Raw genomic sequence first — 24,309 nt, 5'->3', positions numbered from 1 at the left:
TTCCCAAATCGTAGTTGTGGGTAAAGTTTTATGGAAAAGACGATATGTCAATGGATGTTATTGGATGAAAGACTGATATTGAACACCAGGAGCTTCAAAACTGGCTTGCACAAGGATGGTGTAAATTTTTGTGAGTCACCTCTTTACTTCTCCCTTTTGCCTGCGCAATACGAGCTATGTGAAATAAAGTAAAAAAATACTTTGACCTCTTTATTTCACTAAGAGACTGTTTGCTAGAGTCTGAGTTGTAAAGCTGATATTTGGTCTCTCTGATTTAGAGCACAGGTATAAGCAGAGGTGTGTCTGATTTCCTAGCTGTGGTGAAATCAGAAGGAAAGTTATCAAAGGTGGGAAAAGAACTAAAGGTATAAAACTTTTTTAGAAGACTTAAAGCACACATTGAAGGCAGTTAATAGAGTTACTATATGTTGCAGAGGACTCCCCGGGTAGCTCAGATGGTAAAAAATCTGCCTGCAATGCAGGAGACCTGGGTTCCATCCCTGGGTCCAGAAGATCCCCTAGAGAAGGGAATGGCTTCCCACTCCAGTGTTCTTGCCTGGAGAATTCCATGGACAGAAAAGCCTGGTGAACTACAGTACGTGGTGTCACAAAGAGTTGGACATGACTGAGCGACTTTATTTTTCATATACTGCAGAAGAGAAAAACCAATAGCGAAATACTAATGACAATGTGAAAGAAGATGACAAAGATGGAGAAAAGACAGCAAAATTCAAAATGCTACTGCAAGATAGTAGCATTTCAGTGGGAAGGTGGAGGAATGAGCAGAACAAATGAAAAATAGAATTTTTGCTGAAAATAGAAGAAATATTTGCTGAAAATAAAAGTTGGGCATTGGTAGATTTAAAGTATTTACCATAATCCAGGATAAAAAGTAATTTTAAAACACTGATAGTAAATCCTGGTAAAACATTTCAGAATCAAGGAAAAGAAATCACCCAGACAGATGAAGGATTTCTGTGATGATGAGGCAAAATTCAGGATGTCTTCTTTTTAACACTGAACACTAAAAGCAGTTAGAGAACTGATTACTGAAATTTTAGTTTCCGTAGAGAACTAGAGTCTCTGTGAATTAGAGTCTATGTGAATTCAAGACTCTGAGAACTAGAGTCTACGTGAATTCAAGTTGGTACTCATGTGAAAAGTCAATAAAAATCAAGACACAATCCTTTGAACAAGTCAGCCAAAAAGAAAACACAGAGACTTAACAAAATCAAATGCAATAGTGTAAAACCAAATGTAAATAAACATGTGCCAAACTTCACCTAAAAGACAAAAGACAAATATTAATAAGTCCAGTCATACGCCACTTGCAAGACAAAATTTAAAAAGAAAATCTTGGGCAAGAAATTGCCAGGCAAAAATAAATGAAGAGGAGTTATCATGGCTATATTCCTTTCATGCAGTAGCATTAAAAACAAAAATATATTCAATGAAATAGAGAGCTATTCTATAAATAGAAGATGCCATCCCACTATGAAGCCATAGCAACAATGGGCTTCTGGATGCTGACTAGCATAGAACAGAAACATATAAAGGTCATCTGTAACAAAAAGGAGAATTTTTATATAATTGTTGTAAACATAATTGCTGTGGATGACTTTAATGTTTTTCCATCTTTGCCATATGAAACTTCAAAAATAAATTAGCTGAATTATACTTTAATAAGGTTTATTTTAATGTCATTTATGTATTATTTATTATTAAACAAATACTGCTTATAATAAATATTCATTATGCTCCAGAACCTCCAGTCTAATTGGTAAGAGAGACAGGCAATTTTAGTTTAGAGCGTTTATGGTTTTCCCTCAGGTTGAGTTGGGAGCCCCTGGGATGGGGAGAACCTAATCTACCTGGGTGTGTCATTGCGTTAGGTGTCAGGAAGGCATCCTGAGAAGTGGAATATCTGCCCTGAAACAAGAAAGAGTTGGCATGTGACCATGTGGAAGAGAAGAAGATGCAGAAGAGGAACGAAACAGCAGAATTACCAACAAATCGTGTTGGGAAAATTAGGCAATGCTTTTGAGGAAAACATTAAGAGTTTCTCACCACATGTCAAAGTCAGGAAAATATTTAGAAAACACCTAATATGACCAGATTCACACCACCAAGTGCTTTGTCTTGATCTTATTTCTAAAGCAAGACTTAACTGATTTTTAAAATGATGAAAATTCCTTAGAGAGATATAGCTAATTCATAAAATGAGTTCAGTTGGACTTTCTCAGCATAAAAATTCAAAGTGACAAAATCTTTCAAAATATGTATTGAGACAAAAGAAAACTGGAGGACAGACAAGTATAATAAATAGGCTGAAGTGTTAATTTTCTAATTTTCTGTAAAGAACACTGGTTGAAAAAAAAACCTAACATTATTGAAAAGACAAAAAAATGACTCAAAAGAATGATTCACAAGCAAAAAAACAATAGAAAATATGTATAAAGTGCTTTCTACATGTCAGACATTAGTCTTCCTAATGCTCTCAACTGCCTTATGAGGTAGAGACTATATTTATTTTTAATCTCCATTTTACAGATAAGGAAACAGAGACACAGAAAGACTGTCAAACTTGCTCAAGATCAGGTGGCTAGTAAGCTTCAGAGCTGGAAAGGAAGCTAGACAATCTGGCTCTGGGTTCTGTGACTTAAGTACAATTCTATGCTATATCTCAAGAAGTACAAATGTCCAAAAACCAAAAGACAAACCCAAACAATTACCTTCCCAAGGAAAGAGATGAAGTAAAATTCAAACAACAAAATGATGTTGTTTTTTTTTGCTAACTGACTCATTGCATATGCAATAAAAACATATAAAATAAACAGATAGACCTAGAATACTGATCTGATGTATAATTATGACTCAAAAGAAATTCTAAGGTTTAATAGTAATTTGAACTCTCAGGCAGAAAAATAAGAATTTAAAGATTTTTTTATTAGAAATTTTCTAAAATAAATTTAAAAAGCCTTTATTTAGTCCAAACTAAAAGCCAGGCAAAGAATGAGCTGGAGTGTCACAAAAGTCCACAAAGCTGATGCAAATACAGATGTCAGCTTCAAAAGGCAAGTGTACTTCTGGAGACATATTAATAGCCTTGCTATTATATTCTGGATGCATTCTAAAGAAGTCAACTACTTAGTACTCAGAAAATTGACTTAGAACTAAATTGGGAGAATGATGAACTAAATTCCATAAAATCTAAATATATGATTTATAACCCAGCTCAAATTTGTGTACACCAGATCAAATCTATGGACATACCATAGACTCAGAGCCATTAGCATGAATAAATTTTCTATAATTCTTAACATTTGCATATCCCTCAGCTAATAATAAAATTCATCTCTTTTAAGCATTCAGAATGCTGCTGCCAAGTCAAATTTGTACTCAATTTGAGTTTTATATATTTTACCCTTATTTGAATATTATAAAACCAAGAAATAGGTGGAGAATAAAATGAAAGAGCAAGTGTATAGCAAATCCTGCATTAATTTACAGTGTTTAAAAAAAACATGGAGAAGAAGGGCAGAGAGTTAACTGAGTAAAACTGTTTGACATGACGGCACGAAAGGCATGCTGTGGCATATGCACCCAGTAAATCAGATTCCACCTTTTAAACCAACCTCCCTCTGGCCCCATTCCCCCCAGAAGCATTGTGTCGTGTGTACTCTAGTCACCTCTCCAAAATCCATTCATTCATGTGATTTGCACGATTTATACATTAACAAGAACAGATCATCTCTCAGGGTAATAAAAAGGATTAGTTCTTGCCTTCTTAGTAAATCTTCCCTAACCACTCTTCTTCTTATTCAGGTACTGGAAGAGATCCTACACATCCAGTTGCCTTACAGAGGAGAAAGACAAGGTTTAGCAATGTGGTAAACAAAGTATAGTTTCTCAAAAGACGTGTACATCCTTATCCCCAAATCTGTGAGTGAGTGTGTGTGTGTGTGTGTGTGTGTTCAGTTATGTCCTGACTCATTGTGACCCCATGGACTGTAGCCCGCCAGGCTCCTCTGTCCATGGGGTTCTCTAGGCATGAATATTGGAGTGGGTTGCCATTTCCTTCTTCAGGGGATTTCCCTGATCCAGGGCTTGAACCTGTGTCTTTTGCTTTTCTTTCATTGGCAAGTGGGTTCTTTACCACTGCACCACTGAGAGGCCCCATTATCTGTGAATATGATATTTTATTGGGTTGACCAAAAGTTCATTCAGACTTTCCTGCAAGATCTTACAGAAAATCTTGAATGTACTTTCTGGTCAACCCAATACATGACAAAGGGGACTTTGCAGATGTGATTAAGAATTTTAAGGTGGGAAGATTATCCAGGATTGTCCAGGTGGGTTCAATGTAATCACAAGGTTTCACATGAGGGAAAGAGAGGCAGGAGAGTCAGAGTCAAAAAGGAGAGGTAATGACAGAGGTGAGAGAGGGGGAAGAAGGTGAAGAAGGAGAAGAAAAAGAGGAGAAAGAAGTGGAGGAGGAAGGAGAAGAGGAAGAGGAGTGAGAGGGAGGGGAGGAGGAGAAGGAGAAGACTGGGGTGGGGGAGAGAGAGAGATGTAATACAAAATCTAAGCTACAGGCTTTGAAAGCAGAGGAAAGATTCCATGAGTCAAGGAATGCAGGTAGATTCTAAAAGCTTAAAAATGTAAGCTCCCCCATAGAACTTCTAGGAGGAAGGGGTGGGGGGCATCCCAGGCAACACTGTGATGTTGATCCAGTGAAACTTGTTTTGGACCTCCAGAACTGTAATAGAATGGATTTGTGCTATTGTAAGCACAATTGTATGTATTAATAACTGTTTGCATTAATTTGTTACAGCAGCAATAGAAAACTAATACAAGCATCCACTATACATACATATATATACACCTCACCAAGTTGGAAATCACTACACAGTAAATTATTTTTATGGCATATTTCAGTTCTAGCTGCCCCAAATTTCATAGATTTATACACACAAACCATGCTCTGTTGGAAACATCTTTGAATTTCTTTGTGCCTCAAAGAATAAATGTTCACCTACTCATATATAAGACTTAGTATAAAAGTCCAATTAGATTCTAATCTCTCTGAGTAACAGAACTGCCATTTCTAACTGTAATAACAACTTCTTGTATAGATTTGTCTTCTCTTTTCTGCAGCCCCTAGCATCTCATAAGAAGTTCTCCTGGTACAAGAGCAGTTATAAATGTATAGAATTTAGATGGAAATTAAATAATCATTAGTGCTTACTATAGCTAGTTTGGACATATTTGAAAATTCAATCATATTGCTATTAAATATTTTAAATTGATTGCTTAAAGTATTGGCCAGTTAAAAAATCAATAATTGAATTAAATGACTTAAATTTCTTTGAAATGGTCAAATAAATTGAAACTATTAAATGCCTATAGATGATGCGTACTTTTACAAAATAAGTCTTGTTAGATATTTCCCTAACACAATGAGACTTATATTGCATTACAACAATAACTACTTGTTAATGAGTATCAATTATGTATTAGCCATAACCTTACACATCATTTTATGTCTAATTCTTATAACAACTCTACCTGATGGGTGGTATTATTTCCAGTTTACTAATGGCAAAAGTAACATTTAAAAAGATAAAATCATACAATACATGGCTGAGCTTGAAAAAGTTCTGGTATTTCTGAGTACAAGGCTATTTAACTCTGCACAGTCTTTTATGTAAGTGTTTTTCATTAACATATAACATTATAAAGTAAACTTTTAATGAAGGGTATGAATGTCCCTTTCTGCTTCCTAAACATCTACACACAAATCCTTTATTTCAGAGTATCTAGGGATAAATCAAAGGGAAACCAACAAAGTGAATTTTTGTGCCTCTAAGTGAATTCTTTTTTTGTCCTTATAAGCTTGAGTTTAGAACTGGAAATCAAGCAAATTCTTCATCTATATTTCTTCAGTCACTCATTGTGGAGCTCAAACTTGAGATAGGGTTAGGTATTGATCCAAGCCAGCAGGGACAGAGTCAAGCTTTTCTGTAAGGGAAGGAAATACAAAGCCAGGACTACTCTCATTGCTATTGATTTGTTTTGCCTCAGGGCATGGGAAGTGGTGGCATGATTCCATCAAAGTTTCTTCTTGTTTAAATCTGTATCCCAGGTATACAATAAGGGTATTTGATAAACTCTCCCCTTAAGGCTGTCAGCATACATTTGTTAAACATTTATTACTCATCTACTGTTGACCATAAAGAAGGCTGAGCCCCGAAGAACTGATGCTTTTGAATTGCAGTGCTGGGGAAGACTCTTGAGAGTCCCTTGGACAGTAAGGAGATCACATCAATCCTAAAGGAAGTCAGTCCTGAATATTTATCGGAAGGACTGATGGTGAAGCTGAAGCTCCAGTATTCTGGCCACCTGATGCTAAGAGCTGACTCATTGGAAAAGACCCTGATGCTGGAAAAGACTGAGGGCAGAGGGAGAAGGGGGCAACAGAGGATGAGACGGTTGGATGGCATCACCAACTGAATGGACATGAATTTGAGCAACTCCAGGAGATAGTGAAGGGCAGGGAAGCCTGGTGTGCTGCCGTCCATGGGGTCACAGAAAGTCAGACATGACTTAAAGACTGAACACCAACAACTGTTGACCACGCATAGTGCTCAGGGCAGGGCACAAAGTAATCACTGTTGTATTTAGTCCTGCTCTACTTGAAAAGAGAAGAAAAGAAAAACCCCAGAGTGATCCTCAAGAAACACAGTGTTCTAAGTGTTGATCTGGCCTTGTGTCTAAAAATAGAACTACAACAGCTTGCATCATTTCCACATGCTGACTTAGGAATAAAAAGTTCCCATATGGCTGGCCCTGCCAAGGAAGTTAGCTTTTGTGAATATGCAGCAGCTGGAGTCCTCCTGAGGTGGGGAATCCTAAAGGAACTTGGTGACACACATACCACATCCCCATCCCCCAAACCACATTCATTTATACTGAGATGAAACTGAAGTAAAATAGATCAAGACTAATCATATTGATGGGGTTGAAAAGTCCCTCACATGTATCCTCATAATGGCTTAATTTCTCTTCAGATTTTTCCCACTTAACCCAAGCAATGAGTAGCTCTCTCTACTGTGCTCTCCCAATGTTTGAAAATTACACTTCTGTTTGCATTATGTGTTACTTTTTATTGTATTGTTGAATCTCTCTGTCATCCCTACTTTTCTCCCCTTCCACCTGTATGCAAGTTCCTCCAGCACAGGGCTGGGTTAAGCTCATTTTGAAACCCGTTTTATATCCGTTCTACCTGGGTTTCATCCTGCATGAGGCAAACCCAAGGGAGATTAACCATCTACTCTGGACCCAGAAAGCCTGATATTTATTCTGTCTCTGACACTTACTTTTGACTTTAAGCAAATTTCTTAACCCCTGGAAGTCTTCTTCTTCCCTATAACAAGAAAATGATACCAGAACCCAAATGCCTGTAAGGACTGAGGGATATCTGATTAAAGCAATGAGTTTTACATAGTATCTTGCACATAGTAAATAATATATGTTCACTAGCTTCCTGTCTCCTTAGGTGGTGTTATATATCCTAGGTATTATTATCCAGATAATTTGAGATGATACAAGTCTGAGAATAATAAAAGTTACAAAGTTCCCCAAATCTCAAAGCTAGTAAGTAGAAAGGATAGCACTGGACTGATCCATATGAATCTCAAGGCTATTCCATTCCTTTCTAAAGTCAAGTATCTGTCATGTCACTTGAAACAAGGAGAATACAATAGACCATGAAAGAGTAGGTAATTACTGGGAAAGATTGGGGCAAAGAAGGTGTATGGTCATGTTCATATGGCCACAGGAATGGAGAAAGTATTTAAAAGAGAAGAATGTCGATGAATGTGATATCCAAAGTATTAGTCTGTCTGTGTTTTTGGCATTAGCCAATGAACCATCAATTTTTCACCAGGAAACAGGAGGGCAGTCCCCTAGAAAATGTGAAATGTGTGAAAATCACTCTAGTATATCACACTGTGGGGATGAATCTACTCCTTTTCTCCCTGCAAATGGTTCCTCACATTTCCCCCTTCCCTCTGTTTTTAGGTAAAATCATGAAATCATCACTCAAAGCTATTCACATGTTTTATTTCCCTGTAGTGTCTCTGAGCAGTGGGCTTAGCACAATGAACTCTGGCCTGGATCAGTTAGGTAGTGATGATTGGGCTGCTCCTTAAGATTCTGCCTTCCTTGTTTCTGCCTTCCAAAGGCAAAGAAAGAGAAGGATCCTGGATTCCATGTTTAACAATCCATTCCACTGCTGCTCTGGTAAGTACTTCTACATTGCTAGGTACCTCTGCTAAGTATCTCTTCTAAGTACCTTACTGAGATGTTTGATAACTGCTAAAGGAAGAGGGGTTTTTATATTTGGTTAGTTGGAATATAGGTATTCTTTCTATTTCATCTGTATATTCCTTTACTTAAATTGATTTCCATCCCCTTTTCCCCCTAAGGTCTTGGTCTAGAAACTCTCCAAAGTTGCTATGTTTCTGCATAATTCACCTCTTCCTAACTCATTTCCTCTTTGATGTAAGTTAACTTTTTCTCACCCATTATTTCCTAATGTATTCCTTTTATATTCCTACTGCATACTAGCTTAGAATATGTTCTTTCCCTAAAACAATCCATTTTTATTTTTCAGGCTTGGAAAAATTTCATGCAAAGCTAGTTCATGTGTACTGAACTATTTTATTTAGTTCCAAGTATGCTGTTGTATTGGAGAAGACTTTTGAGAGTCCCTTGGACTGCAAGGAGATCCAGCCAATCCATTCTGAAGGAGATCAGCCCTGGGATTTCTTTGGAGGGAATGATGCTAAAGCTGAAACTCCAGTACTTTGGCCACCTCATGCGAAGAGTTGACTCATTGGAAAAGACTCTGATGCTGGGAGGGATTGGGGGCAAGAGGAGAAGGGGACAACAGAGGATGAGATGGCTGGATGGCATCACTGACTCAATGGACATGAGTCTGAGTGAACTCCGGGAGTTGGTGATGGACAGGGAGGCCTGGCATGCTGCGATTCATGGGGTCGCAAAGAGTCAGACACGACTGAGCGACTGATCTGATCTGATCTGATGCTGTTGTCACTCAACAGATCAAAAATAAGCAACAGTAATAAAATGCAGATGAACCTTTAATCATCTGCAGCTTTGAAAAACATCTTCCCAGTATGCCTACCTTTAAAACAAGCTTGGGCAGAGTAAGAAACTTATTTTCTACTTAAATCAGTCTATGCTAGCTGCAATCTGGAAAAGCCAGACATTTCCAGATCCATTTTTAGGAATTCCTCAATTCTTCATCCTCTAAATTTCCCCTCTCCATTAAGGTTAGCATCTGAGATTTATTCTGACAGAGGGCATTAAAAGAAAGCCTGAATCATTCAGTTCTGATTCTCACTGACTTAGACAATTGATGCTGTGGCAGCTTCTTTCCTACTGACCATACTTTTCCTTTGAAAAACAAAATGCATTTTTTTCAGTCTGCTTTTCGTCTTAGAGAAATTCAGTCTCTGAATTTACACAAACTCTTTTCAATGACCTTAAGTAAGTCTTTGTTTAAAATACTTTCTCTGCCTAAGTCCACAAATAACAGCATACTTTGATATGGTTTTCTTTTGAACTAAATGGCTAATAGACTTCATCAAAGAAAGGAAACCTCACAAACTCCACACAGTTTCCTTACCGAACATTATTTGGAAAGGCTAAGCAATCAAGGAGAAAAGTGAAAATGCTTAAGTAATGCAACATTTTGCTTGCTAAATAACAGACTCCTCTGGAAGTAAATTCACTCTTTCAGAGCAGTGATATGCTAGAAAAATTCTACCTAAAGAAACAAACACATTCCAAACAATGTGATCTTTAGTCATTTAAATGTTTCCTGGGTAGGAAAATAAAATTGTGAATGTTAAGCAGAAATAATAAGAATCCATCCAGTCTATGGGGTTGCAAAGAGTCAGACATGACTGAGTGACTAAACACAGCTCTTACCAAAGTTCTAGGTTCTCCTAATATGTGATAAAATGAAAGGTAATCAGCACTTGTCAAATGTTTGTACTGCCATGACTCCTTTCTGATTATTGTCCCCCATAATTGCAAAGGACACTTGATAATACTGTATACATTTTGAACGGTCTTTTAATTTAGAACAAGGATGTTTATAAATTAAAACTATAATAATTTTAATTATGTCAAAACTGAATCAGCCAGGTGCTGGGTTACTGTCCCTGTCACCATTAACATGCCCTAAATACCCTTTGCATATCAACACAGCCTGTAATTTCAAAAGAAAGAGATGATGTCAGTTTCCTAATGATATCCTGGTCCTAGAACAGTCCAAAGAGTGGAAGTAATTTAATAGTCTTCCCTGCTTAAGATACACATGAGACACATAGTCAGTCAGTCTCATCATCCCTTAATTTATTTATAGCTACTATCCTTGAAAATCTGGCATTGGCATTTGTTTCTTTTCTCTCAGATTCAAAACCTAATCCTATCAGGCCCCATAAGTGGTGGAACTCAGTTTATGCTGCCTATTTCACTCCTGTTTTTAAAGGGCGAAGTGTAAAAATCAGTCTCTAAGTGTTATTTGGATTGAAACTCGCTCTTGTCTATGCACGATAAGACAGTAACATCTGTGAACAATGAATTTAATTAAAGCTTGCAAACAAAAGTTTTGATAGACCACTCAGGTGTGGTGGTAGGTAAGGGGAGGAAAGTTGTTGGGGGTGGGGGGGTGGGAAAGAAATGTAAAAAGAATTAAAAATTATATATTGTGCTTCTTTGTAAGATTCCACATGAAGCTAGGCTTTCACAGCTTTCAAACAGAATCACTTTCCAAGACTACTCCCGTTAGGCACCAAAAAACCTTAGGCAGCTGGACAAATCACTTCAACTTAGTGTAACCTTCCACTCTTTTAAGACAACTTACCTGAAAAGGAACTCAGACTATAAAGTTAAGTATGTCCTTGTTTATTTTTAAAGATTATTTAAAAATCTAGACACTTAACTACAGCTACAGATGGGAACTAACAATCACTAGTCAGGGACTCAGCATCAGTCTCCATCTCTTCAGTCTTCTAGTAGCATACATCACCATGCTTACCATTATTTCAGTCAAAGAATCTCTTAGCCTCATCAGTTTACAAAGTGGTCACACCCACAATGTGAATGTGAAAGTCTGGTCATCAAACAGTGGCCAGAAATGATCCCCATGGGCCTTTATATGGGAATAGAAGAAATACAATCCATTTGTAAGAATGATATTCTTGTGCTTTTCCTAACAATGAGTGCCAGAGCCTCTCCTAAAATTTTTTTGTTTTTGGAAGAACCGGTTATATGCAATTTTTATTATTACCAGGAACTAAAATTCCTAGATTGCCAAGAAGCAAATTGACAGTTGAGATGAATATGGCCAGCTTCACAGGTATTTAACATATAACATTATAACTTGCCCAGTAAGCATTTATTGAATGAATTTGCCTTGCAACAATACTGCAAAATTCAGTGCACATCCTTTTAGGGTTTCTGTTGACAGATTTTAATTTTTCTCTTGTAGTTCTTTTTAAAGAGTAGAAAACAAGTTCCCAATTCTGTAACAGAAGTTATTTAAGCAGAGCAGTGATGTGAAATTTGGGATTAGAGCTTCCAGGAGGGAGGAGAAATAAACTTCTTGCCTGTGAACCTGTGAGTCTCCCACAATGAAATCCAGCTCATCTCCCAAAATGCTCAGCAAGACACCACATGAGCAGGTGAAAATTAAAACTGCATAAAATCGTGTGTTCGGAAAATGAAACAAGTCAACTTTGGGCTTTCTGCCCAGTTTCATTTCTGTCAGAAATTCTCTTGTTATTACCTATCTGCAGAAAGAAATTAGAAAAGTGTTATAGCTAAAAAATTTCAGATACATTCATATCTCCATCACAGTTTGGTCCAGAAGAAGATAACTAGCTTCCTCATTCCAGTGGGTAAGTACAAGACTACAGATAGAACATGCAAGTACTAATACACACACACACATACACACACACACACACACACTTTTCTTTGGGGGACTATTTAATCACAAGTAGTATCCTGTTTGCTTTATGAGATCGAGGAGGAAGCCCTCCCGAGGTTTTCAGACTGTCCCAGTGCAGCTCTGAGTTGGAAGCCTGCGAAGGAAAACATATGGGGCAGAAATCCCCAGACCCCATTCACCAGCCGTGCAGGACCTGAGGAAAACATCACGAAACTCTCTGAGCCTAACATTTGCTATTACATGAAGTATCTCAGGAGAAGGAATTTAAAATGTTGATGCTTTGCAGCACTCTCAGCAGTGTGCTTTATAAAATCTTAAAACTGAGTGTGGAGCTGGTGAGTAGCTTAGACCAGACAGAAGTAATACTCATCTATCGTGACCAGTCTCCTGAAACACACACACACACACACACACACACACACAATTCTTGACACCCAATCATGTACATTTTTCAGGGTTCCATCCCCAGTCTTGTGTTTTTGTCTCACCACACACATTCTATTAGCTCTCAGTTTCATCCATATTATATCAATGTATATCTCTAGTAACTATTTAAGACTTAATCTTAACCTTGCCATACTTTTGAAAATTCAGTGTGACTTTTAAAAAGAATATTACTCGCAAACTTCTTTTCATTTTCAAATTTTCCAGTTGTATATTACAATGGAGAACATCTGGGATTGTCAGGATAATGGTGAATGTGACATGCAGTCAATTAAAAGTGAAGAAAATGATTGTTGGGTATTAGTATATATGCAAAACCACAAACCTTTAAATACACACACACACACACACACACACACACACAACCTGGGAATGGGGGCAAATATATCAGATGATGAGGAAAATGTCAAACTGGCTTCTGATAAGGTATATTGAGCTCAAGAATGTGGGGACAAATGAAATGGGAGATCAATGGAACTTCTAATCTTGCAGCTGACAATGGGCCCAGGCTGAGTGGGCATTGGGTCTGGCATGGGTCCTTTAAGCTTTAGCCCCATGCCTGAAGCCTGGAGTCAGGAGCGCTTAACACCAGGCCACCAACACTCCTGAACTGTTCTTGGCCTCAGTTGAAATGTGTGCCCTAATCCATCCTAGGTTCCATCCTGTCTTGTGCTTAGTTTTCCTTATTTCTGACCTTGTGGTTTATTTTTCTGTTTATAGCTTAGCTTCATCCATCAAACCTGATACATTGCACCATTTCACTGGCTCATAAACTTTTGCTTTCTCTTCCATTACTGGATTCCTCTTGGCCTTTTCTGCTTTAGATTCTCCTGATGAACAGGTGCCCACAGCTGCATCTTTCAATGCTTTCCTCCCAAGTAAGAGTTCTCCCTGCATCTTTACTCAGACACTGAGTGGATTCAAAATACAGAGAGATGAGGCAAAAGAGCAGAGGGGCTGATGGGCAGGATGTGTTGAGGATGGGAACACTATTCTGTGGGTCAAGAAGGTTCGTTGCAGCTAAAAGAAAAAAGACTGTGATCTAAGAGTATTTTGAGAGTTAAGAACTAAGTCAAAGTAATGAGGGGGTCCAGTGTGTGGCTATGAGCAGCTCCATCAGAAAGGAGACAGACTCATTATGGCTGAAGTGGTTCAAGAGTTCAGTTTCTTGAAGTAATGTAATATTGATATCACTGAAGATAACCAAAAAGTTATTAGTTTCAAGTGTTGGAATGATTATAATAGAAAAATGATATTTAATAGCTTTCTACAACTCCAAAGAGGACATAAATTTAATTTGAGCTCAAGAGTGCACCTTTGAAAAAGAAGGGTACCTTTAACAAGAGAAAGTGAAAGTAAAGTCGCTCAGTCATGTCCGACTCTTAGAGACCCCATGGACTGCAGCCTACCCGGCTCCTCCATCCATGGGATTTTCCAGGCAAGAGTACTGGAGTGGGAACAACTTATTAAATCGGGTAAATAATTTTCTCTCTTAAAAACGTTTTTATTTAGTATGGTGTTATTTTGAATTTGCAGTATCTAGGATAACTTGGTACTTTAAATTCTTAAGTTGTTCTCTGGGAAACACATAAATGTTATTATATGAACCCCATATATTAGACAGTAATAATAATGATAATAATAATAATAGCAAAAACTTATGTAACACTGTATACCAGGCACTGTTGTTTTAGTCATTTTACAAATATGAATTTATTTAATCCTCAAAACAGTAATCTATGAGATAGATTCTATTAGTATCTCCATTTTCAGATGAGGAAATAGGCACAGAGATGGATTAAGTAATTTGCCCAGGATCAACCAGTTGGTTAGGTTTAAGAGCCAGAATTCAAACCCATACTGTCTTGTTTCAAAGTCTGTGCTCAACTAGTTAGATTTTACGTGACACAGCATTTTCTGGTTTCCTAGTAAAGTGTTTGGAGAAGGCAATGGCACCCCACTCCAGTACTCTTGCCTGGAAAATCCCATGGACCGGGGAGCCTGGTGGGCTGCACTCCATGGGGTCTCGAAGAGTCGGACACGACTCAGCGACTTCACTTTCACTTTTCACTTTCATGCATTGGAGAAGGAAATGGCAACCCACTCCAGTGTTCTTGTCTGGAGAATCCCAGGGACGGGGGAACCTGGTGGGCTGCCATCTACGGGGTCGCACAGAGTCGGACATGACTGAAGTGACTTAGCAGCAGCAGTAAAATGTTATGTGGGTTTCCTTTGAGATCTCTTCTGGCTCTAGAAGGTGATGTTCTTGTGATTTTGGTAAACTGAGGACACTCCATAAATCTTAAGGATAATGATAGCCCTAGGGTTAAGTAATATATTCCACAGGTCTTTAAGAGAAATGAAAAAAAAGAAGGAAGGAGAAAGGGAGAGAGAGAGAGAACAATGCATACCATTTCTGAAATCTTTCTAATATTGAAAAATTTTCAAAAAGTTTTCTAATTTCAAAATATAAAGATGATTATCAATAATGAAACTTTATATATCAACTCCTAGAACTCCTTTTATACAGCTATCTATGGGAGAATAATCTTATAGAAAATGTTTATTATTGTTATAGTTTTTATAAAAATATAGCTTTGTACTTTATCAGTACAAATGCTTACAAAACGGAAGTTTTTAAAGCAATGTTACACAAAAGGTAAAGTGTCACTATAGATGATATTGTGGTTATTGGTTATTGTTCGAAGACTACTCATTTTTTTTTGAACATCTAAATGGACTTTGAGAACATAAAATAAAGGGAAAACAATATGGAGACATAGGTAACACTGTGCCTTGTGTATAATAATGTATACATATACATGTGCTCAGTTGCTCGGTCGTGTCTGACTCTTTGCAACCTCATGGGCTATAGCCCACCAGGCTTCTTTGTCCATGGGCCTTTCCAGGCAAGAATTCTGGAGTGGGTTGCCATTTCCTCACCCAGGGGATATTCATGACTCAGGGATCAAACTCACACCAGCAGGCAGGTTCTTTACCATTAAGCCACTGGGGAGGCCCATGCAGATACATACACATACATATATATACACATACGTGTATATACATGATCATAATGGAACACAAATTAAAAGAGATGGTAACCGTATAACAAAATGACATAGTAGAGAAGCTGGGATCAGTTGGGTTGAATGATGAATTAAAAGAAAAGCAGTGAAAATTGAAATTTGAGGTAATTTGTTGCTTCTAGTTAAAGGGTGGACTGTTAGAAACTTGGAGAAGGAAATGGCAACCCACTCCAGTACTCTTGCCTGGAGAATCCTGTGGATGGAGGACCCTGGTGGGCTGCCGTCTATGGGGTTGCACAGAGTCAGACACAACTGAAGCGACTTACCATGCATGCATAGCATTAGAAACTATAAATTGTAGTTTTGAGCCAACAATTGAAACAACTGAACTAGATCTTTACAGGAAAAAAAAAATAAAAAAGATTGCAACTTAAATACAAACACATGGCTTCCTTTCAAATTTCATTTCTCTGATACTTTATAGAATTAAACTTGTGGTTGTTGCCTAACTCTGGATGACGAAAGGATGATGAATCCTGAAATTATTCCCATTCCAGAATGAGTCAGTGACTGAAGCACACATGCATAACACAGTTATATTCCTCAAAATAAATACTTTTGAGTCCTCTGAGATCCAGAGGGCTAGTACAGTTTCCACTGAAGAAGGAAAAACAGGGCTGTAAAACAGGGTTCTGTTCTTACTCTGAGCAGTCTGGGTGGCACAGAGGACAGAGAGAGTGACCAAGCGGCTGATCGCCATCCACTGCTCTTCCTTGGCACCTCTAAATAATGTGAATGAACTCATTTTATTTTTGTCTCTTTCCAGGATTTTCCAACTTGATAATAAGACACTTGTGTTGACAATAAAAAACTCTAACTTACATGACAAATAAATTAAAAGCTGATCCTTAGCTTTACAAAAAGATTTCTCCCTGTTTCTCTGGAACACTTATTTACTGTAGTTACTTCTGAAGTCTAATTACTTGACAAAAAGGCTTAGTGGTTAGATAAGATAAAGCTGAATTCTTGTTATGACTGTATGGACTGAAAACAGTCAACAACAACAGAGATAGTGATAAAGCACCTGTGGATTTTAATGCAATCCAGTGCAGTCCATCGGGTCGCTAGAGTCATACACGACTGAGCGACTTCACTTTCAGTTTTCACTTTCATGCATTGGAGAAGGAAATGGAAACCCACTCCAGTGTTCTTACCTGGAGAATCCCAGGGATGGGGAAGCCTGGTGGGCTGCCGTCTATGGGGGTCGCACAGAGTCGGACACGACTGAAGTGACTTAGCAGCAGCAGCAGCAGCAGTGGGGAAATGTGACTCTGCTGCTGCTGCTGCTAAGTCGCTTCAGTCGTGTCCGACTCTGTGCGACCCCATAGACGGCAGCCCACCAGGCTCCACCATCCCTGGGATTCTCCAGGCAAGAACACAGGAGTGGGTTTCCATTTCCTTCTCCAATGCATGAAAGTGAAAACTGAAAGTGAAATCGCTCAGTCGTGTCTAACTCCTAGCGACCCCATGGACTGCAGCCTACCAGGCTCCTCCATCCATGGGATTTGCCAGGCAAGAGTACTGGAGTGGGGTGCCATTGCCTTCTCCAAATGTGACTCTACTCATCAAAATTGCATATATATAGCTTTAAAAAAAAACCCCACCACTTAATAAAGTGAGATCTGCCTACACCTTACTTCAGTGGAATTAACTTCTTATGAATTAAGTAAGAAAATAAAATAATTATTATCTGAACATTATTTTATATTTATAGTTCCTGTTTGTGAAAGTTTACATGAAAAGCATTGACATGTTTTGAAACCATTTATAACACTGAACTTAGCTTTTAAAATTAACGGTGATGTGATTTTTGTTTTTTTTCTTTTAGCTTTTCCATGTTGCTGACTACCAAGTACATACACTTAGAAACACATACGCTGATATATTCATATTTTGGGGGAATTGGGTCTTTGATAAACAAAAATTTCCTAAAATAAATTATTTTAGTATTATATTCATTTTAAGTCATATGTATGCCTGGAGCAATTTGGCAATTATTTATTTTTGAACAGCCAGACATATCTAAAGTGTTCAGTTAATCAGGCAACAGGATATATCCTGCATGCAATTAGAAAAATGCAGAAGACACAAACCTACTTGAAGGTCTGCCAAAAAGAACAGTGAAAAATGATGTGTCCAATGACAAAGTGATGGTGGAGGGCGGGGGACATGGGGCGGAAGTGCTGGGGAAGAGGGGAAGAGTTCATCTAGCACAGATGACAAGCAAACTTAGATGATTAGTAAAGCTAAAAAATAAACCAAGGATCATTCATTAAGTTGTCAATAAATATGTGGATCAGGTCTCCTTTTCCATAATTTACCCTAAATTTGAGAGAAATATGAAATGAAAAATGAAAAGAAAAATAATAACCTGGGACAAAAAGACTTTATCAAGTTGTACTTTGAAATGTATTCCAAGTCGTGGGGGTGGAGTGGGGATGGAGTGATGATTGCATGAAGCTTTGCAGAATAAAATACAGTCAAGAGAGTAGGTTTCTACTTCTCTCTTTCTAAATCTTGTAAGTTACTAATTAATGTTCTGTGCCTCAGTTTTCTTATCTAGAACTTAAAAGTGTTAAGTCAAATGAGTCAGTGGGGCTCTTTGTGTTATCTATGTGACAACTTCCTTTTATCCTTTGTGACATTTTCAGAAGTACAGCCACTCTACCAGGAATTTGGATTACCTATTGCACTGCTCACCACCAGATTATTTTTACGCCATCATTTAGGCCCATGGAGTCCCAGGAGTCATTAAATATAGCCATGCCGTCATTTGTTATATCCAACGGACACAAATAACGCATTGAATTTGCTGACTCTCAACTCTTTTAAGAAAGCAAAATCTTTGTTCTTTACATTGACTGTCTGATTGTCACTGTTCTTTGTGCTTTTCTTGACTATAATGTACAAATAGAAAAATACTCAGGTTAGTTAAATTTGCAAAAGAAAGATTTCAGTGATTTGGAAAATAAATACTGTGAATATTTCACTCTGGAATTCATAGGTAGCACTTCACAGAGGAGTAATATTGTGGGACATATGTGAAATAATAAAAAAAAAATATATTTGGCCTGTTTCCCTGATTCCTGGCATAGTGCTCCTAAAACTCTTGGAATTTGATGGTGTCTTTGGTATGCGAGCTAATGAAGTAACTCCTGGCTTCATGTTGCTTGTGGGGGGGAAATATAGATAGTTTCAGGACAGGGTTTACATTCAGAAAAACCAATTGAGTAATTAGAGAGTTGGAATATTCAGCTCTACTTTCTACTTTAAGAAAGGGGGAGAGGGATTAGGCATTGAATCCTATTACCAATGGCCATGATTCAGCCAATTTCCCCACATAATGAAATCTCAATTCTAAACAACAGCATGTAGTGAGCTTCCAGGCTGGTGGACACGTTGATTGATGGTCAGCCCAGAGAGGGCATGGAAGTTCTGTGCACCATCTCCACACAAACACTTTACTCTATGAATCTCTTCCATTTGACTGTTCTTGAGCTGTAACCCAAGTTCGAGGCTAAAGTGGGGTCAACCTGTGGGTTCTGCTCTAACTCTGGAAGTTAGTATGAGTATTGAAATGAATTGTTGTACACCCAGTTGCTATCAGAGAATTGGAGAACTGGTTGGTGTTAGAAAACATCAGTCATTTGGTATCAGGGAAGAAAACCAACAATATCATATCTTACACAGTCACATGAAAACCATCTACCTAGGGGAATTCCCTGGTGGTCCAGTGCAGGGGGTGTGGGTTTAACACCTGGTCGGGAGTTAAGATCCTACATGTCTCACAGCCAAAAAACACAAAACATAAAACAGAAACAATATTGTAACAAATTCAATAAAGACTTTAAAAAATGGCCCACATTTAAAAAAACTTAAAAAAAAAAGATTGAATAAATCAGTGTTCTCAAATAGCTATTCCTGAATCAGAAAAGTCTGAAGTTAACCACAGTCTGCAAAGGATGAAACTGTAATTTGAATGAGCAAGTGGTTGTTTCAGAAACAGGAAAAAACAAATTACAATTTAATTAAATTTCAAAGTGTAACTTGAATGCTTTTAAAGAGGAGGTGGAAAACAAAAAGGACAACGTATTGTCAATTAAGTACTGTTCCCCACAGACTGTTCAATCAGAAGTCTTGAAATTATACTGCCAGGCACTTATTAAGTTGCTGCCCTGGTCTATAAATTACTGAATTTAGACATGACTTTGAGCTAACAAATAAGTGTTACAAAATGGTCTCTTACTGCCCAGTTGCATACGTGCATGAGGAAGAAAGAGAGGAGAGAGATGGAGAAAAGTGAGAGAAGAACCAAGTATCAATTCCCTGTTCCAAGGTTATCACGGGAGTCCAACCCCAAATTGTCTCATCGTAAGTAATATTTTACCAGAAAAATAAAAAAGAATACTGATGTGCAGAAGCTTTTCAATTGTGGTAAACGTGAGAGGCAAAATGCTTGACTAGCAGACAGCTATCCATGGTAAACAACAATAAATTATATATGAACTTTGTGGTCTTTTTACCCAAAAGTCAACTTGAAGAAAGAGAACCAACCCTCTCTCCCTCTGTAATCACTGAAGACTTGAGGCTCGCCTGACATTTTCTAAAGTGATGCTCTCTGTGATCATTAAACAGTGCCTCTCTATTTTTTAGGTGGTTACAGGCAGTTGTATCAAAGATGCCCAGTACTTCATGCAGAAACATTCATGCCAAACTCCAGACTACATTTTCCCCAAACAGCTGGCACTTTGCCATATTGTAGACATTTGAAATGCTGACTGACTTTAAAAAAAAAGGTCTAGTTGTTTGTTTATATATTAACAGTAAAAACGGTAAAAGAGTCAAAGATTAGGCAGAGAAGTAGAGAAATACTTAAGCATAGAATTCAAGACTTTCCCATTTTTGATCCGGTATTTTTGCTTCTAAAACTCAATGGTAATAGCTTCTAAAACTCAAAATAGGTGCTCTTTCATATTAAAATTCATGGCTCTGAAGGTAGCTGAGGTAAATATTTTACTCGTCCTTTGGCACTCTGTACATAAAATTTTAAAATAATTCAAACCAACACCAACATGTCAGTGAGCAAATAGAGCTTTGATAAAAATAAAATATCTTTCAGTTCAGCACCAGCTGGCTAAATTTAAACCCTGCATTATGTAATCTTAAAGTGTCCTTGCTTTTAGTTGGTGTCTTAATTTAAGAGAATCTGTTATAATGTCTCTTCCAAATCGCTTTAGTTTCTAACATTCTAAACATTTAAGGCACAACAGGACCAAATTAAGGTGTTCACAGGCAACTGAAGACAGAAAAAGTTCATTTGAAACAGTATATAGGGCATGCTACTTTTAAAGTAAAATCTGTCTTCTCTCTTTAAGTTTATAGTTACTATAATTAGGGCTGGCAGATCTGACTGGCTGTGCTTTTCTTAATTCTGGAAAACATGTAAGAACCTGATTCTTTAATCCTTACTCCAGTAATACTCCCAGAGGAGATGAGACTGTGGCTGGGGCAAGAAGTACAAAATCAAACTAAGGATGGATAAAGAATACATTTCATACATTTCCCTGAGTAAGCTGCAACAGTTGAGAATATTTTAAGTTCTCTTTTTCCCTCAGCAAATTTTAAGAAATATAGTTTAGAGTTTTAAACATATTCATTGTATAGATTATCAATTTATGCTCATAAAAGATGAACTAATTTTTTCAGTTTTCTCTTTTGGCTATAACCTGAAGTATAACTTCCACTCATGTCTGTTTATCAAATTTGGCTTATTATTCTTTAATACTAAAAATAAAAAAGGACTAACTATTGATCTATAAAGAGATTAATAGATGAAGCCCTAAATGTAATAATCTGAAGTAATGCTAAATATTGTCATAAAAACAAAATCTGACTGAATATTTCCTCTGCTAACAAGTACAGTTTGACCTGTGGTCTTCATTGATCTTAAGCAATCAGTAAGAACATATTACAGCTATGGAAGTAGACATTTATCAATGGCGACGTAACACATACCTTCTGCAATATTTAGACTTAACCCCAAGTTCGTGGAAATATCATATATCTTTACAGTTCTTCACAGACTAGTTTCCTCCTTTGTACAGCAAATTTCCCAGTCCCCTGAAAGCAATCGGTGGAGTGGAGGCCAGCTCCACTGAAGGGTCTATCAAGCAAGTAGATGGGACGGCTGAATTTATTTTAGCCCTGCGTCTAAAGGATGTAACTTAGCACCTATTTTTAGGAACTGAGCTCTGTATAGGTGGAGCCTGAGTCAACTACTCTTTTCAGAAGTGTGTCTCTGAGGGCACACTGCCTCGTAGTTCCTCAGTAATGTATGCATGGTATTAACACATGTGCAGTCAATCAAACCTCCTTCTGCAGCCAGGACCATCAAGCCAACTCTCCACTTCCGAACAAAGTCTAAAAAATAACCAGCACTGATGAGGGAAAGGACTGACAGTCTTTGAATTAGTTTCATTTGTTAAATTTCAACCTTTTAAGAGTCAGGAATCTGAAAATAAAGCATAGAGGAAATGTTCCAATTTATTATGATGGAATTTGGGTTTTCAGGAAGCAGAAACACCATTTTTATTTACAAACAGCTCTTAGGTATTGAAAATATTGGATTGCTTTTTGCAGTTCACATACAAACAAAACACCGCTGTGGTATATTTGTAAGGAAGAAAGTGCTCTCTTGTTTAAAGAAAGTGAGAGAGGAAGGGGTGATAAAGCATTCTAGAGAGAATAAAGCGCACTTGGCAGAAGGAAGAGCAGGCCAGGAAAGGAGTCACCTCACATGCTCCTGAGAGAATCATATTCGGTGTCCTTTGCTGCCACTCTCCTTACTCAGCACAACCTGGAGACCTGACCCGGAAGGAAGTGGGAGAACTCGCCTAGAATTGCAATTTAGCTCCATAATGCCAACATCTAATACTGTCTAAGTAAACATAAACCAGGCAGCATCCTTATCTTTCCTCTCTTCTATTATTTGCCTCTGATAGGCTTACTGTGTACACTAATGGCCTCACAGGAAGCCCAAATAAAGAGAAAAATCAGCCTTAAAGAAATCACTTGACTCACATATTGTTTATTTCATACAAATGCTTACAAGTAAGCCATTCATATTGTTTACTAATAAAGACTAGTATATACATTACATTTTTCCATATACAATATTCCATATACATGTACTTTCTAATAAAAATAGGTCAAGGAGTGATATTCCAACTGATTAACTCTAGGAAAAAGCTTCGGAAACAGTGTTCTTGTACACCCAACAGATTTTTCAGGGCCAGGAGCCAATACAATCTAATTAGTTTACAATAGTGCTGTCCAGTGTGGGAGCTACTAGACACGTGATCAATCATTCAAAGTTTCAGTTTTAGTTTTGTCACTCAGTCATGTCTGACTCTTTGCAACCCCATGGGCTGCAGCAACGCCAGGCCTCCCTGTCCATCACCAACTCCCGGAGTCTACCCAAACTCATGTCCATTGAGTCAGTGATACCATCCAACCATCTCATCCTTTGTCATCCCCTTCTCTGCCTGCCCTCAATCTTTCCCAACATCAGGGTCTTTTAAAATGAGTCAGATGGCCAAAGTATTGGAGTTTCAGCTTCAACATCAGTCCCTCCAATGAACACCCAGGACTGAACTCCTTTAGGATAGACTGGTTGGATCTCCTTGCAGTCCAAGGGACTCTCAAGAGTCTTTACCAACACCACAGTTCAAAAGCATCAATTCTTTGGTGATCAGCTTTCTTCATAGTCCAACTCTCATATCTATACACGATTATTGGAAAAACCATAGCCTTGACTAGACAGACCTTTGTTGACAAAGTAATGTCTCTGCTTTTTAATATGTTGTCTAGGTTGGTCATAACTTTTCTTCCAAGGAGTAAGTGTCTTTTAATTTCATGGCTGCAGTCACCATCTGCAGTGATTTTGGAGCCCAAAAAATAAAGTCTGACACTGTTCCCACTGTTTCCCCATCTATTTGCCATCAAGTGATGGGACCAGATGCCATGATCTTCCTTTTCTGAATGCTGAGCTTTAAGCCAACTTTTTCACTCTCCTCTTTCACTTTCATCAAAAGGCTCTTTAGTTCTTCTTCACTTTCTGCCATAAGGGTGGTGTCATCTGCATATCTGAGGTTATTGATTTTCTCCTGGCAATCTTGATTCCAGTTTGTGCTTCATCCAGCCCAACGTTTCTCATGATGTACTCTGCAGATAAGTTAAATAAGCAGGGTGACAATATACAGCCTTGACGAACTCCTTTTCCTATTTGGAACCAGTGTGTTGTTCCATGTCCAGTTCTAACTGTTGCTTCCTTACTGCATATAGATTTCTCAAGAGGCAGGTCATGTGGTCTGGTATTCCCATCTCTTTCAGAATTTTCCGCAGTTTGTTGTGATCCACACAGTCAGAGGTTTTGGCATAGTCAATAATGCAGAAATAGATGTTTATCTGAAACTCTCTTGCTTTTTCGATGATCCAGCGGATGTTGGCAATTTCATCTCTGGTTCCTCTGCCTTTTCTAAAACCAGCTTGAACATCTGGAAGTTCACGGTTCACATATTGCTGAAGCCTGGCTTAGAGAATTCTGGGCATTACTTTGCTAGCATGTGACATGAGTGCAATTGTGCAGTAGTTGAGCATTCTTTCGCATTGCCTTTCTTTGGGATTAGAAAGACAACTGACCTTTGCCAGTTCCATGGCCACTGCTGC

The 24,309-nt window shown here is 37.9% G+C and overlaps 1 protein-coding gene across 1 annotated transcript in view; it reads right to left on the bottom strand.

Annotated features, from left to right (window-relative positions):
* The window catches only part of XIRP2 (xin actin binding repeat containing 2), a 79,640-nt gene extending 57,884 nt beyond the window's left edge, over nucleotides 1-21,756 (bottom strand). Inside the window, exon 1 of the mRNA XM_070357855.1 lies at nucleotides 21,598-21,756. The gene's annotated coding sequence lies outside the window, so the exon portion shown is untranslated. The remainder of the gene's footprint in view (nucleotides 1-21,597) is intronic.
* Nucleotides 21,757-24,309: the final 2,553 nt, after the last annotated feature.

The sequence above is a fragment of the Bos mutus genome, chromosome 2 (genome assembly GCF_027580195.1).
Source record: "Bos mutus isolate GX-2022 chromosome 2, NWIPB_WYAK_1.1, whole genome shotgun sequence".
Classification (NCBI taxonomy): Eukaryota; Metazoa; Chordata; class Mammalia; order Artiodactyla; family Bovidae; genus Bos; species Bos mutus.
The sequence above is the reverse complement of the archived record's forward strand: the minus strand, read 5'-3'. Positions and strand labels throughout refer to the sequence as shown.